Source organism: Triticum aestivum, chromosome 5B (genome assembly GCF_018294505.1).
Source record: "Triticum aestivum cultivar Chinese Spring chromosome 5B, IWGSC CS RefSeq v2.1, whole genome shotgun sequence".
Classification (NCBI taxonomy): Eukaryota; Viridiplantae; Streptophyta; class Magnoliopsida; order Poales; family Poaceae; genus Triticum; species Triticum aestivum.
In genome coordinates this window covers 688,323,201-688,340,054 of record NC_057807.1, presented here as the reverse complement: position 1 = coordinate 688,340,054, position 16,854 = coordinate 688,323,201, and the positions used below count along the sequence as shown (strand labels likewise).

Here is a 16,854-nt window from a genome sequence, read left to right as displayed (position 1 = left end):
AAGCCCCGCGGCGCTTGGAGGTCGTCAGGGTGGCACATCGCGTAGGCCGCCGGCAGGAGAAATGCCATGAAGACGAGCACCAGGAAGCATTTCGCCATGGATTCAGCTGTGGCCTGTGGTATGGTATGTATACACAAAGCAAGAACTCAGCAAGAAACCAGTTGGGATGCTGGTGATTCTCAGGGCCGGACCACAGATTTAGGAGGCCCTGGGGCAAGACATCAAAAAAAGGGCCCTTTTTGACTCGAAAGCTCAAAATATTTGCTATTTTTGTAAAGCAAAGTGAATATCTTGTGCATAGCATAGACGATGATTTTTGGACTTTAAAATTGAGAGTACAATTTATTTATTGATAAGGTGAACTACACAATGATAGTAATGAAACAATGTAATTCCACATTAACTCGCTTTCCTTAATTTGAACAACGGAGGCATTATTTTGTTCTGCAAAACATATAACCTTGTCTAAACTGGTTGCTACTTAAAAAAATTGTGCTACCATCAGATAAGAAGTTAGCATATGTACGTACATTTGTTTCTGAATCTTTTCCCAATCCGTCATGTTCTTCACTCCCAAGAAATTTACCCAGATAATAACTCAATTCTTCCAACTTTGTTGTTGTGGATTTGAAAAGCTTACTCAACTTTCTGGAAGTATAAGTTTGTGAAAAATGTCTAGAATTACTATCTGGAGGGACCACAATATCATTATATCTAGAATTACTATCTCAACTAAAAAAAACCCTAGCCTTATCATTCAGATTGTCGTAGTTTGGCGGATCAAAAATATTAACAGTGCATCATTGCTGTTCATTGACACTCGGTGGTCTTTTTACCAGTTAAACACTTTCTAGACAACATGACAGTAAACAAGAACAGTTAGCACAAAATGATTAATACAGGAACAAACAAACCTAAATATGTATTCATGTGGATGTAGGTTGCCAGATCCGCAGGTTGCAGTAGTCAGCACGAACGAGAAGACGACACCAAGAACTGAATAATTTCCCCATTCTGCAGTTCTTCTAATCTCCTGACTCCCGAGGACTCTCTCACACTTAGATCCAGTTAATATTAGAAGAACACCTATGCAGGTAGATGCGGATTCGTCAGAGCAGGAGGGTAGAGCGATTCAATTGAGGAACGGGATTGTGGAAAGGATGAAAAGAAGAACACCTACCGTCTCCACATCTCCAACATCTGATTGTTGGGGAACGAGACGAACACTGAGAAAGGAAGGAGAGACGATTTGGGAATGGATTTTCGCCTTTAATCTCCATTAATGGCCGATGGCGACCTTGGAATCAGTAAGGCATCGGAGCGGCGGCGCTGTTATAGGAGTCAGGACCTTGCGAAGTGGAGGGGTCGAGGAGAAAGATTGACGATGGGTTTTGCCCCACGGCTGAATCCGCCCTCTGCTTTCTCGATATGTTTTTGGGCTTCTTACACGTACGAAGCAATACTACCTCTCGGGCTGGGGCCCCTGCCTTCCGGGGGCCCAGGGCGGGCGCCCCGTTTGCCCGGCCTATGGGCCGGGCCTGGTGATTCTCAAGTGCTCTTGGCAAAAACTGCTTGGGTGGTGCATCTCATCTTATACTCGTGCATGAGTGTGTAACCATGCGTTGCAAGTACGTACTAGTCAGTGGCCACAATAGTCAGTGTGCGTGCGGCGTGCCAATTCAAACTTTATTTTCATGCATGGTGGAAATTGGTGGCTGCATATGGACCATGGACGCAAGCTGACAGCTCCTGCGCCTCAGCTTCACTGGCCGGGTCCCGTTGTCGTGGACAGGTCCGCTCTAGTCCATTCATGTTTCTCGACTTTTCTTAATAAGCCAACTAAGGCAAATGACTTTCATGGCATATTTTTTGCACGCACAATAAAAGTATTAGCTTCGAGAACAAACTTTATTATATGCGGTCAAGAGCTGGCTTTTTACATAGGAGAACTTGCTGCTTTTGCATGGTGTTCTGTTTCTAGAAAAATACTCCCTCCATTCCTAAATATTTGTCTTTCTAGTGATTTCAATAAATGACTACATACGGAGCAAAATGAGTGAATCTACACTCTAAAATATGTCTATATACATCCGTATGTGGTAGTCATTTGAAATATCTAAAAAAATAAATATTTAGGAACGGAGGGAGTAATACATAATTAATTATTGATAGCCCTAGCAAAATACTGTACATCTCTAGTCCTAAGGTCTCAGTGGGTAGGTCGTCGTTCGCTCGTTTAGTTGGTTACCTCGCCTCCCCTCGCACGATCTCCCTCCCCACCGATTTTTATTCCCTCTCCCGGTTTTCTTTCATCTCCTCGCTCAGCCCGTTGGTTTTTGTCGTGGCCCATCTTCTGGTTTCTCGCCAGCCGCTCCTAATCCTAAACGAACACGACGTCTTCCAACCATAGCGCCCTCCTCCCAGCCGTCACAGAACTCCTCCCGTCCCCATCGCCGACTGCCTCTCCTCAAGGCATCTACAGCGCCACCTTGTCCTCCCCTCGATCCTGGCCTTCTTCTTGGTCGGGCCACGCTCGACGCCCTGCGACGTCAACGGCCTGAGAGAGCAAATCTGCCTGCGGCGGTGACCACGACGCCTTCGCCTGGTACACCTGTCGTCTTACCACCTCCGACGGCCATGCCGGCGCGACTCCAAACCTCGTGAATCATGACTCCCCTTCTCGTACCACGTCCACTTCAACGTCATCTTCTCTCACTCCTTGCCTACGGAGCCACTCTGATCTGCACATATCAGCCAGGGATTGAACTGCATGATCGCCATTGTACAATTTGTGTGGAATCACCAAAATAAAGCATATATGTTCTTGGACGTACATTGTTCTGTTTTACTTGAGACATCATGGAATGTTATTGTCAACATGTTCATTCTATTAAAATTTGTGGATAGATCTTAACTTCTCTATGAGAAAAGTAGAAGCTCTCTGGATTTTTCTGTTAAGATAGAGGAACCTTTCTCTTGGCAACAGCGTGTTGACGAGGTTTTGTGATTCTGTTGTTAATCTATTTTCCCGCAGATGTTTTACACAACATATAGGAATCTAGAACATGTAGTCTTTTTTTCAGTCTCCATGTTTTGTGTGTTTGTTGTACTACATTTGTCAAGGTGATTTAGTTAATACCTTTTTTGCGCCTCTCTACACATGCCCGCATTTTGTACACTTATTTTTCCCAATAAAAGAAATGTGCCTGAAAAATTATATGTCACTCCTAATTACTTCTGTCGTATCAGTGCATGGTGATTAATTGTGCAATATTGAGGACTTTTTTACTCACACTTGTTCTATAGTTCACCAAATGTGTGTTGTATCAAGTCTTTCTTGGTTTGACTAATGAACTGAAGTTTTTTTCTTTCTGTTTTTACTACTTGGCTCGAACTTTGACAGTTACAACTCATAACGTAAGGAACTTCAGTTGAATGTAAATGCCTTCAATGAAGTGGACGTGAGGTGTTCCTGTGGTAACAATTCTGATTAGTGTTATGGATTATAAACTGTATCATGATGTTTTTGTGAATGATACGAGAAACGAAATTAGAGTACACTTCCTATATAAACCGCTGTTTTAACCACCCTAATCATTTTAATTTGTAAAGAGTATACTAACTATAAGTATTCACTGTTTATTGTGTAGTATTGATAGATGAAGTGCAAGTTGCATGCTGATCTAGAGCTTATACTAATTATGCGCCTCCCTAATTGTGTGGCTAATCTGGAGCTCATACCCATGTTGCGTGAGTATCTCCATCTCTGTTTGTTTGGGTGTTGGCAGCTCCTTTTCGTTGCGTCTCTGTAAATTGTAACCACAATCTTTGATCATATGAAGTAGAAAAACAAAGCTGCATTTGCTCATATTAATGTAGACCGGACCTGATCTAACAAATAGAAGACTTGTACATTGATTCCATCTACCGATAAATCCCAAATGCAAGTGAGCAGTACTATTTTCGTGAGTCTTGATGAAGGCGACATATCAACATAGAATGTACCTATGCACATATTATATAATGTTTTTAAATCAAACATAGTCAGTGAGTGACAATCTGTTGCTGGTTCAGAATTTGACAAGATTGAAACCTGTGTATCTAAGTTAAATCTTTGTATAATTCTTTCGACTTGTGGAAGAGATAACTGGAATGACTTTGATAAGATGATCTGGTTATACATTTCTCCTCTGCTCATTGAACCAAGAAAATGGTTTAGTTTTATCAACACCATTTCCATGTAATTTGTGCAGTGCTATCTTACTTCAAAGAGAGGCTATATATTTGAGGAGTAATATTTGTGTTTGTGGCTCGATGTTGTATCGGGGTGATCTAGGGTCATCACCTCTACAAGGAACGAGAGCAACACTTAAATAAGAGGGGAGCCAAATATCCAACAAAAAAGGTCCTACACCTGCATATGGAGAGCACGGACCAGCGGAAATGTGGCACATCGAGTCAGAGAAACAATAGTTGACACACTGGTAAAAAAAGTAGCTTCCTGATTATATTAAGGTTATAGATAATATCACCAACATGTGTGCTTGTGTTCTCCCACTTTATATTTATGCATTGGAGCTTTCTATCAGTGTATATGTGAAAAGTCCCTCCCATCAGATAACGAAGATTATTATTGTATTCTAATTGTGCTTCATAATAACAACATTTCTCTCGATATTCTATTAACAAATGCAATTAGCTGTTTTGTGGAGTGAAATCTGTGAGTACTGATCAAACCCAACAAAACCATTTCCTTTTCATATTTGATATGTCTACCCACTTTGGTAAATTCTTCTTTTAGAACATGTCCTCTTTATACGGTGTTGAAGGATTCACGCGTTAATGTCATGGTGATATGAAAAAGGACAAATGAAACTACACTTCCTGTGGGAAGAAAAACAATCAAGTGCTTGAGGAAATGTCTTGTACCGACGCTATCTTGCGCATGTTACCGAGCGTTGGAGCTTACCTAAGTGGATGATCATGGAACATAACAAAGATGTAGCGGCATAATCCATTAGATCCGATGGTCAGATGGACAAGGATGAATGAAGGAGTTAAAACCCCACATTATGTATCTTAGCGAGGTAGTGTGGAGGAAGAAACACCATGAAAATAGGAAGGACGAACGCGGAAGTTCCCTCTAGATAGGAATCTGGAACTGATGCCCGGGTTTTCTGTATAACAATACGAGAAAAACTTGTTTAATCTGTGTTTAAAACTTTATATCATTTTTCTGTTATCCAATGGCAACATATATACATTTCAACTAATAGATAAGGGTTACAGATGCACATCTTTCAAAAGTTGGGGTATTTGTTTATCCACATTGTCGCCCGTAGCAACGCACGGGCATTTAACTAGTAATGTATGGTGTTCTGCTTTTGCATGGCAGCAGCCACAACCCGTCCTCCATGTTAGTTGCACAAACTCACGCTCAGGCACACGTGAAAGTTATAATTAATTCTTGATAGCCCTAGCTAAATCCAGTGTACTGCTACCTGCATATCAGTATCACCAAGCAATGCCTTCGATCCGGAGTGAGTGCAAGCAACGAGTTATAATCTTTTAGCGCCATGCTATTCCTGAACAGATATTGCTTGTACGTGCAAGGTGGCGAGAGAGGCCATTGATGCTGACGATAAACAAAATTACGTATACCAAGGACGTAGATAAAAGGCCCAACCACAATCAGCGACAACAAGATTACGTGACTCAAGTGTTTTCCTAATCTACCACCCCTTTATACTATCCAACTAGGTTAAACGTATCCGTGCTATGGCCTCACAACGGTTGCGCCCGAAGGCCCTAGGCGCTTGATTCTCCACATGTTAGAATAGCACCAAATACAGATCCATCATGTAGCTCGGACGATAACATCTTTTTTGTGGAAATTTTATACTGTTAAAAGAATAGTCACTGGCCAATTCCAAAAGTACCCACAGTAACGAACATACTCTCATTTGGATACACGCCTTAAATTTGGGATGAATACCAGCCAATTCCCGAACAAGTCCATTATACTTGTAGTAGCAGGTGGATGCAAATTAAAGACTGCATGGATTGTACTTTGTACACCAAATAAGGGCAAACCAGCAGCAACAGAGAAAAAGATGATGCTTTTTCTTTTTGCATCCCTACAAGTGGCTTAATCCGCCCACTCGTCTAACTGGGGTAGTTAGAGAAACAATCATGAAAAAGACTAAGATGGCATGCTAAAAAAATCCGCAAAAAAGTAATGTAGACGTAAATACATGACCACTAGGATGTTGTTAAATGATTTTCTTTTTAGAACGAAGGCTCCAGAGGAGCCCGGCTTTGAATTAACAAAGCCATCAACCGGCCAGGATTACACGGCAAGATTACAACCACACTCCAAACAAAGAAAAAGAAACAAAGAAACGGCGAAAGGTACAGAGACGCCGGGAAGCAGCTCACAATGCTCACATACACCAAGCTAGAGATAAGACGGGCAAATGCTTGGAGATGCCAGCGACCTCTTGCACGCACAGAGCCAAGGAGGAGACGACAACCGGCTCAGGAGAGGGAAACGACGGCAAAGCAAGGCATGCCGTTGCCAATAACTCCAGGACTTGGAGAAGATACAGCCTACCAGATCCATCATCAAAGAAGGCCCCTGCCTCCTCGCCCGGCTCGAGGGCGCCGCACCGTTGAATGATGGACATGTTCACCCTAGAACCTGGACGGCTGGTAACGAAGGAAGCCACAGGAGCGGAACCGGGCGATCCCCACTTGCCGCGGTCGACTCACCTAGAGCAACCAAACGCCAAAGACCAGAGCTCTGTCACAAAAGAGGGTGAGCAGCCAGGATGAACACGCACTCCACCCACGCCGCAACGAAGCCCACATCCCATCTTTGTTCCCAAAACAGCGCCTTCACGAAGGTTACGGCGCCAGAGGCGTCGCCGCTGTCCAACAGAGTTGAGGTGTTAACCCGGGAGACAAAGGGGACGGGGGTGGGGAGCATGACCTGACCAACGCCTCCAAGAAGGTGAGCGGCGCCCGTGGACGTCGCCGCCGTCGCAGCCGGCAAGGCTGGCAGGGTTTCCCCCGGTCCTGCATCCCGGCACCCGCTCCCACCCGACGAAGACCGGAGCCCCGCGACGGAACATGCCGGATCTGGGGGATGAGCTCGCTGGAGAGGAGTAGGAGAGGAGATGGCCAGATCTGCCGCCGCCGAAGCCGACGTCGCCACGGCGCCCTGGCCCGCGTCCGCGCCACCAGATGCCGAAAGTTGGGGCGCCACACCAGCCGGGGCCGCCGCCCCGGAACCTAGGGCCCCCGGCGGGCGAGGCGGGGCAGCGAGGACCCCGCCGCCACCTTCATCAACAGCGCTCTGGGCTTGCCCAGCGGCTGCTTCAGGCGGCGGCGAGGGGAGATCTAGGAGGGGAGGGAGACGGCGCGCCTAGGGTTTCGCCCCTCGAGCCGCCCGATCGGGGCGACGCGAGGGAGGGGGAGCATTGTGTTGTCACACCGTTGTTAAATGATAGACTTGTAGTATCGTGAGAACATGTAACGTATGTATGTGCATGTGTTTGTTTCTTGTACAAGGTGTGTAGTTAGTAGGATAGATCCTTATCTTGTATAGCTTGGACAAGGGTCAAGTCCATAACAATCTGCCGCACCTTGTACCCATGTTCAGCTATATTAACACGCATGCGGCCATGACATAAGTCATACTCTTCCACAACTATTTTCTTTCATGGTAATCAGAAGAGGTAATATTACTAGTGGTGTCTAAACTTGCCACGGATGTTCACTTCAGTGCCTAAATTTAAAAAATGCGCTGAACTGGTTCTAAATCTTGACACGAAGAATGTGCAAATACGATGCTAAAGCCATTCATAGACGTAAAGTATGCTGATGTGGCACCGTATTTGGCTGACGTGGCATGAGTCCACTTGTAGCACGAAACATGATTTTAGTTCAATAACTATGTCTCTGATTAGTGGGTCCTTCTATCAGTACGCAAGTAAAACTGAAATAAAAAATTGTCACTTAGATGGTTCAAACCTACGAACAGTGCGGCCTGCGTCTGCTGGCCACTATACAAAGCAAATTTGCGTCCCACCTATTGCACCTCAAGCTTAATTTTCCTTTTTGAGAATCACACCTCAAGCTTAATGTACTGTAGGAAAAAGCTTGTGCTACTTAAATGGGCTGCAGTTGTTGCGGCCCATTTAGCACATGTTAATTTTTTTTAAAAAAATCTGTAAATTATAATCACACTGACACACATGCTACTACTCTGAATTCTGCACACATTATTATTTCAAGAAAAATATAAAATGTGTGTAGATTATAATCATAATAAATGCATGTATTATTTAACAAAAATTATAAACCAGACACATGCCATAAATATTCATGTGCACACAAAATAAATACATAGTCGTATGCAATAAAACCCCTAAAAACATATGTATGCAATAAAACAACTTACTAAACATGTTACTGTAATTTTGAGAAATATTCACGTATTATTTAGAAAATAATGTTTTTAAAAACAATCATGAGTGTTTAAAAATGTGTAGTAACTACTGACATTTCAAATATACTATCATGGATTATATATCGAAAAATATTAGATTTATACACGTATAGTGAATACAAACATTGTATACATGCGTGATTATTTTTAATTTATAGAAATATATGGATAACAAAATTTACTAAATATTTTATGCACATTCACTGGTGTACAATTTCGCTCATGACTTATATTCATATTTTTATGTAATGTAAATATAATTCACGAGTTAATATTCATATATACATTTTAAATTATGAATAATTTTTAGTTATAGAAAAAATATTGGAAATGTTAACGCCCACACGTGTGGCGTTTGCACATCGTCCACACGCCTCCATCACCACTCCTTTTGCCACGTATGAATAGATGACATCAGCAGAATTTTTTTTGGTTTTCGGCTTAAAAATGTTGTATCTCCTAAATAAAAAAGCGAACTAAAAATCCGTTTTCACCATTAAATCCGGCTCGACGAGATCTTCAAAACTAGACCCCATGTTGATATGTTTTGACGAATTTTTTTTGCCAGAAGTTGCCACGATGTTTACACTGCAGTTGTCATAGGGCTTAAACTAAAGTTGCCATGTGGCAATTTTAGTTTGTAGATCATGGCAATTTTAGTATTTTGATGATGGCAACTCCAGTACTTTGACCATGAAAATTATTGTTTGTATGAATCATGGCAATTTTACGTGCATGTATCATGTCAATTTTAGTTTATGGTTCATTGCAAGTCTAGTTTCTTAATTCCTCGTTTTATAAATGTCAAAATTTACTTTTAAATGTAGAAGAAAATAGCTGAAACATATCATGGCAACTTCAGTGTAAACATCACGGCAATTCATATGCAATAGACATGGCAACTTTTAATCCAAAAAAAAATTCATCAAAACATATCAACATGGGATCTAGTTTCGAAGATCTCATTGCGAGGGATTTAATGGTGAAAACGGATTTTCAATCGGATTTTTCGTTTAAGAGATAAAAACATTTTAAAAACTGAAAATCCAAAAAGATTTCTGCATGCATGCATGCGATGACGTGGCAATCTGTTTACATTAGAGACGTGTGGTGCATCTCCCTTCCTGCCACACGTGTGGCAGTTAGCGCGACCCAAAAATATTAAACTACATACCCATGGATTATCAGAATATGCATGTAATTATTCAAATGTTTGAATTATTAAATAATATTTACAAAATGTACTTTTAATATATTGAATTATTTAATATTGCAAAAGATCTTTATTTTTAATTATGCTATTTCAACTATATTAATGTTTCAAAATAATAAATGAACAACTTCTAAAGTTAGTTGTTTTAGTTTTATGTATAATATTCATAATTATTAATACCACATGAACAGTTGAACTTTATTTGTATTACTGTGATTATGAGTTACATACTTTTTAAATTTTAAAAAAATAACATGTGCTGAATGGGCTGTACTGAGTGCAGTCTATTTGAGTTTTTTTTAGAGATAACATGCCTTACTTTATTGACCGAAAGTTCCAGTCACCGGTATTATAGATATGTCATGAGGATTCATAAGCCACAAATGGCGTCCCTCATTGACGGGGAAATGACCCCCGGTAGGCGCATCCACACTTAACGATTTTCAAAAACAAAGGGGCAGCAAGTGCCCCTCAATATATCAGCACTTGTTCCATCCATCCGTACGACAAGATAACCCCTCCAGGGCGGAGAAGCATGGCAACAGTGCACTCCTCTCTGTTGACCGAAAGAGGCATGGCTACGGTTCGCGACGCTCCCCTGACCCGAGCGACCGGAGTCCGTGCGGCCCGACAGTGTTCCAACTACTCCGTGACATGACCACAGATGTGCCACAGTGAAGCCTTGTCGGTGCGTCCCGCAGCCGGCGGGCCCCGCGCAAAGACCAAGACGGTGACACCGGGGCTCCGCGCCCGTGTAGACTTACCATTGTATCCTGGGGGCCGTCCTATAAGACCCCAGGAACCCTCCATGCAGGAGGAGCGGCTTTCCTTCGGTTCACATCTCCATATCCACCACCCACACACACGCATTTTTCCAGGGAGAAGGAGAGGGCTAGCTCTTCTTACTCCTCCATCCAACACAACTCAAGGAGCATCATTGTAGCCCTCTTGTGATCATAATTTTAAATAGCCGGCTATAGCTCCGTTATAGCCCGCTATAGCCTTTTCAGCAGGGTGCCGCTAAATGGTCGCCTTCACAAATAGCCCGCTATAGCCTGCTATAGCTGATTTGAAGGTCCGCCGCTATTTTCCATAGCCCGCTATTCAAAACATTGCTTGTGATACGTCTAGTACATCTTGCAGGACTAGGGGTGTTAGAGCATCTCCAGCCGCGCCCGCAACAAGCCCCCCCAGGCGATTTTTCGGTCGCCGGCGCCAAAAAATCGCCGTGCCCAGGCGCGCCCCCAGGGGCCCATTTTTCGTCGGCTCGGGCCGAAATTGGCGCTGGCGGACCCAACCTGAACCTGGCGCGCTGGGGGTCGCTCGGGGGCGCCGGGCGAATCTTTTGTGGCGCGAAAGCACCGTGGGCCAGCCGCGTCAGCGACTCGACTCCCTTCTCGCCGCTTCGTCATCCTCATCGCCTCGGTTCCCGCGGCGAATCAATGCCAAAGCTGCGCGCGCTGCCGCGCCGGCCAGCCTCCATTGATGCTTCACGAGCGGCGCAGTGAAGTCCGGGCGACGCGCGTCCCCTCGGCCGCCACGTCTCCCGCCACGCGTAACGCGCCGGCCAGCCTACCGCACGGAGCTCCCGCATATATAAGACGACAACGAGCGCACCGGAGATACGAACACGCACTACACCGCCGACGCGCCCACTTCTCCCTTTTCCTCCTCTTGCCGTCTCCAGCTCAGAAGGATGGCCGAACGCTTCCCAGGCGACGGCGCGGCGGAGAATGGTTTCGGCCGCCGCCATCTGCATGAGGATGAGGCTCGCCTCCTCTTCGAGGCCGAGTACCCGGCCCCGCCGGACATGCGGGTGCCCGGTTCGTGGAGGATCAGCGCCGGCGGCGTGCCGGTGCCACCACCGCCCACCGGGGCGGTGCGGTGTGCGGAGATCGCACGCATCCGCGCGTCCCTGCCGCGGGCGGCGAGGGAAGGCCCGCGGTACACCCCCGACAGCCCGCTCCGAGAGCCCTATTTCCGCCGCCGACACGCCGAGCAGCTCGAGGCGACGAATGGCGTCGTGCCCTCCGGTAGGCTCAACTCCGAGGGCCGGCGCCGGTGGTGGGGCGTACCCGGCCGCACGTTGGAGGCCGTCCTCGAGTACATCGAGGGCGGCAACACGCCGCGCCTCGAGTACCCCGCTCCCCCGACCTTCTCACGCCGTCATGGGAGCTCCTAGATGTCGAGGCGTATAAAGCGGCCCGGCGCGTCCTCCTCCTCGTCCGGCCGCTCGTCGGATCTCCCTGCCTCCGCCCTGTCAAGCTGGAGCCCCAGGACACGCCGGTCAGCGCGCGCACCCACTGCTCCTCCGGCGTCCGCATCGGTGACTCCACCCCCCCATCCGGCCGCTTCGTCCTCGTCGTGCCCAAGCCGGAGCCCAACCTCCCCTCGGAGTACGAGGAGATAGCCCGGCGCGACTTCTCCGACGAGGACGCCTTGCAATGGGCGCGGGACGACTACCTCCGAGATGGTCCGGCAGCGCCGGGCCCTAGAGGACATCGAAGCCCGCAAGCGCGGGCGCGAGGACGAGCACGGCGTCGTCATCCTCGACAGCGACGACGAGGAGGCTGCCCCCGGACCGTCCAACCCGCCGTGCCAACCGGGGGAGGGATGCAGCAGGGACGGCGGCGGGGGAGGCGGCGGCGACGACGATGACGACGACGGCGACTACACGCGGTTCTACAGCCTCCTCGGCATGTAGAACTGCGAGGGCGGGCGGCGGGAGGCGGGGAGCGGCGAGGCGGACGGCAAGGAGCGGCGATGGAGACGGCGAGTGGCGGCCCCTAGTAGTTTTTTTTTCTTTTTTTTGTAAAATATGTTTAAGTTTGAACGAACTCGTCGAAGTTTGCAATGAATTTGCGCTGTTTTTATACCGTGTTTAGATTTTCCAAAATAACATGGGTGCCGCGACTGGGGGGCATCACGCCCCCAGCGCGCGGGTTAGCGCCGGTGCGCCCCCAAGGGGCGATTTTTAGCCCCTCCTGAGGGGCCAACGGCTGGAGATGCTCTTACCTTCTACGGAGGGCCCCGAACCTGGGTACGTCGCGTGTTGCAACACCGCTTGTACCCAATTTCGTTTCCGGAACCCACCGGTGTCCTTTGGCCCCAACCATGTTTGATAATTAAGTCTACACATGGCATCTGCCATGACCATACCACGACACTCATCTACATGTAAATCATGTTTTGCTAAACTATGTGCCTCCATATTGAAGAGCCTACCTTCAAAAACAAAATTACATGAAAGAACGTCCCTACTAGTAGCATGTATCTCATTCACAATCAGAGCAAATAGGCCTCAAAGTGCCTCCGTGTATGTCCTGCACCACTGACTTACAATCTGAAGCAATTTTGATCTGCTGCGCCATGAGATTCTTTGCAAGAGAGAGAGAGTTTCCCGACATGCAAGGGCTTCTAGAATCGTATGATCCGTCAGCCCTTGATAGACTATAGCTGACGAGACTGCATACACGCCTTGGTCATCGCGATAGACAGCATATAATAGCTCCTCACTGCGATATTTTTTGCGCAGCGCCGCATCATTCACCTTGTGAGTTCCAACAGGAGGTACCCAGGCGCTGGGTACAGTGATTACATGTACCGGCATACTACTCCTTGGTGTAGCCGATTTAAGTAACACGAGCTTTTTACCTGAGTATACATCAAGGATAAGGGGCCGCTTTTAAACATATAGTTATGTGTTGGAGTGGCTAGCACACAGGTTGCTCTCACGCTTCAGGTCGCATGTTTGATACCTATCGGGCACCATTTTTCATTTTGATTTTCCGTCTCCAGGACCCAATAGTCATAGAGACACAATATTTAACTAAAATCCAGTTCCGTTGCTAGAAATGGACACCCATGCCATGTCAACTAAATACCGTGCTACATCAGCACACTTTACGTCTACATATGAAATTACCACCTTATTTGCACGTTATGCCAAGTTTTAAGATTAGTTTGGTGTATATTTCAAGTTCAGGCATTAAAGTGAACATCATGTCCAGTTCAAGCACCATTGATATTGCCTCTAATACCCCAACCCTATTTCCAACAAAAAAATTCTTAACCACGTCTCACCACTTGGTCTGGTTGAAACGAGCGACCTATCGACACATGATTGGGATCCTACGGGATAGAATTGTGTGTGACTCTAGGCGCCCGGCCGTAATTTTTGTTAACGTCGTACGTACTCCCGCGTGTGCGTCTAGCTATTCTGCGTATTGAATTTGGGTGCATTTGGGTCACCCATGTCCCGTTGACCTAATTGCATGTGTTCTCTTACGTAGATGGGTGCATGTGTGGGCCGATATGGGTGGGCTTTGTTATCGCTGCCACGTGATTGCTAGCTCGTGTATGCGTCTCGCCACCTGCAAAAAAAAAGTATGCGCCTCGCCAGGGTCCACGTGTAGTTGCGATCGCTGCCTTGACCGGTGCCGCTTTATTCGTTTAGTCCAGAAACGGTGTCGCTAGCGGTTTCTTGTTCCTTTTGGTTTTCTCCTCCGATCTTTTCGTGGGTTATAAATAGGCCTTCCCTCCTGTGATCTCCCAGTTGTTCTGTGGGATTTGTTTCTTTTTTCCCATCTACTACTTCGCCGCAACATTGACCGCCTCAGCAAGGTAATGGGAGCACATACGTGCATCGATGTATATAAACATCATACTGGTTGATGTTTTCTCAGTCTGTGTTATTTGCATGCAGACTTCAACCATCAGCATCGGCTTTTCAGCACCGCCACTAGCCATGACTTTCAACTGTAACTGTATGTACTCCTGAAGTGGCATTCTTCTGCAAGAAGGGCATTGAGCTAAAACAATCACGAGAAAACCAACACGGCTTATTGTGAGAATGTGTAGGGCACAACTGCTGGTTTAATCGAGCCGTTGAGCTGCTTCTAAGACTTCTACAACTGCATTCACCACAAGGTTGATCAAAAGGACAACTTCGCCGAGCCGTATTGTACTACCCGAATGGAGGGCTTCCCTCGTTGATCAAAAGATCATCCCAATTAGTGGTGGAGCTTGCCAAAGATTATTGGTGGGGTAAAGCAGACTTGAGGGGGCCATAAGGACAAATTCAACTTAAACTTTGACAATCTTCAAGATTTTAGCTTAACTAATGGTATTTCACATAATTCTCGAGGGTATGGGGGCCATAGCCCCCTTTGGCTAACAAATTATTTTGTTCTGTTTTTTTATCTCGACTAATATTAGGGCCTGTACAATGGTACTATTTTTAGAATGTCATGTAAGATAAATGATGATGTGGAGGAGAGAGAAATCATAAGAAAGGCTTGTATTATCTTATTTAAGAAAAGACAAGAGATGATCTCTTAGCACAATATGTCTCAACATGTTTTTAGAAATAGCTAGTTATTGTAGACAAGGCTAAGAGATGACCCATTATAGATATGTTTTTTTTTTGTTATCTCTAAATTACATGAAAAAATTAAGATAAGACTATCTTTTCAAACCATTGTACATGCCCTTAGGAGTCTAAGTCACCAGCAGGGGTTAGACTACGAGTCGGTGAATAACGTGACGGTGTGTGCCGACGACACTAGAAACGAGGTTAAGATCAAAATATGGGCTAATTCCAAGCTGGGCACGGTGAAGCAAGTCACATTCATGCATTACAACATGTCAAGCGTGCAGAATCCCTTCCTGATTGATCAGCACTACTGCACCCACAACATTGACCGCCCAGGCTAGGTAATGGGAACAGAACGTGCATCCAATGTGTATATAAACGTCATCCTGATTGCAGTTTTTCTCACTGCGTATTATTTGCACGTAGACTTCAGCCATCAACATGAATGTTGTGAGATAAATCAGTATCTATGGCTCTTCGGCGGCACCAATAGGCATGACTTTTCACTCCATACGTACCCAGTAGGAAGTGCACAGAATGTGGCAATGTGCAAAGCACAACAACTGGTTTGATCGAGCCGCAGAGCTGCTTCTAAGACCTCTACAAGTGCCTAGAACACAAGATATGCCTTCTGGTTAAGCCTAATAGTTGAGTGTTGAAAATGTAGCCACATCTTAACAACTATAGAGCTGATGGCATGTTGAGACGTGTCGGTCTTACATCTGTGCCATCTTGGAAAGCATGTTCGAATGGAACTGAACATGGTGGAAGAAAACCTCTCGAAACAAGCATTTGCCCTGCATTATAGATAAAGAAGAAACCAAATTATGCAACAGAACAGTATAAGATAATGAGGAAGCCCTCTTACAAAGCAGACATGGGGTAACCAGACAATGTAAACTCACATGACTATCCTTCCCCTCCTCTCCATTTGTTCACGCTGCAACCGAGAGGCTTATGAAAGGGAACAATGTTCAATAGTGCGCTACCTTCGCCTCTGCCATTAGGGGGCGCAAATGGCAGACTATACACTGAGAAGGCGCCCATGACCATTGGGGTCACCTCCGACGACGGCAAGACTATTTCCCCTCTGCCATGTTTGCTGGACAACTTCACCATGTGGTACGCGGAAGATCAACATGTGTTCTCCTACCTGCTAACCACATTGTGGCACGAGATGGCTATCCAGGTGGTGTCTTGCCACGCCGCAGTGGAGCTGTGGAGACGGCATCCTGAAGCCAGTTTGGGATGCTGGTGATTCTCAAGTGCTCTTGGCAAAAACTGCTTGGGTGGTGCACCTCATCTTATAATCGTGCATGAGTGTGTGTAACCATGCGTTGGATGTACGAGGGGGGAAATTGGGCCTGGGACAACTGGGGCTGTAGCCCTAGGCGTGGGCCAACTAGCACTTGAACATATAAGTTGCAAATATTTGAGAATTTGTGATACATAGAAGCCCAGCCCCAGTCTTCACGTACAAGGCTTTAGCCCATTCACTACACGACTCGCGGCCTATGCCGACGGCCCTGGTCCGTCGGCACAGGCCATATGCCGTCGGCGTAGATCTATGCCTACAGCTGCCGTCGGCATGGCCCCGTCGGCATAGATCACATCAGCGTAGATGTGTCAGACCGTCGGCATAGTATGGCCGTCGGCATAGGTGCCTATGCCGACGGCCAGCCGTCGGCATAGTTTATCCGTCGGCTGTGTTTTTTGCCTGACGGCAACGGGCGGTGCCGTCAAAAGCGCTGACGA

At 46.2% G+C, this 16,854-nt stretch overlaps 1 long non-coding RNA gene across 1 annotated transcript; it reads right to left on the bottom strand.

Annotated features, from left to right (window-relative positions):
* LOC123117687 (uncharacterized) lies at positions 1-1,461 on the bottom strand. The gene is made up of 3 exons (XR_006457475.1): positions 1,181-1,461; positions 915-1,086; positions 1-113 (listed from the first exon to the last, which is right to left on the bottom strand). It is a non-coding gene; the product is annotated as an uncharacterized lncRNA (long non-coding RNA).
* Positions 1,462-16,854: the final 15,393 nt, after the last annotated feature.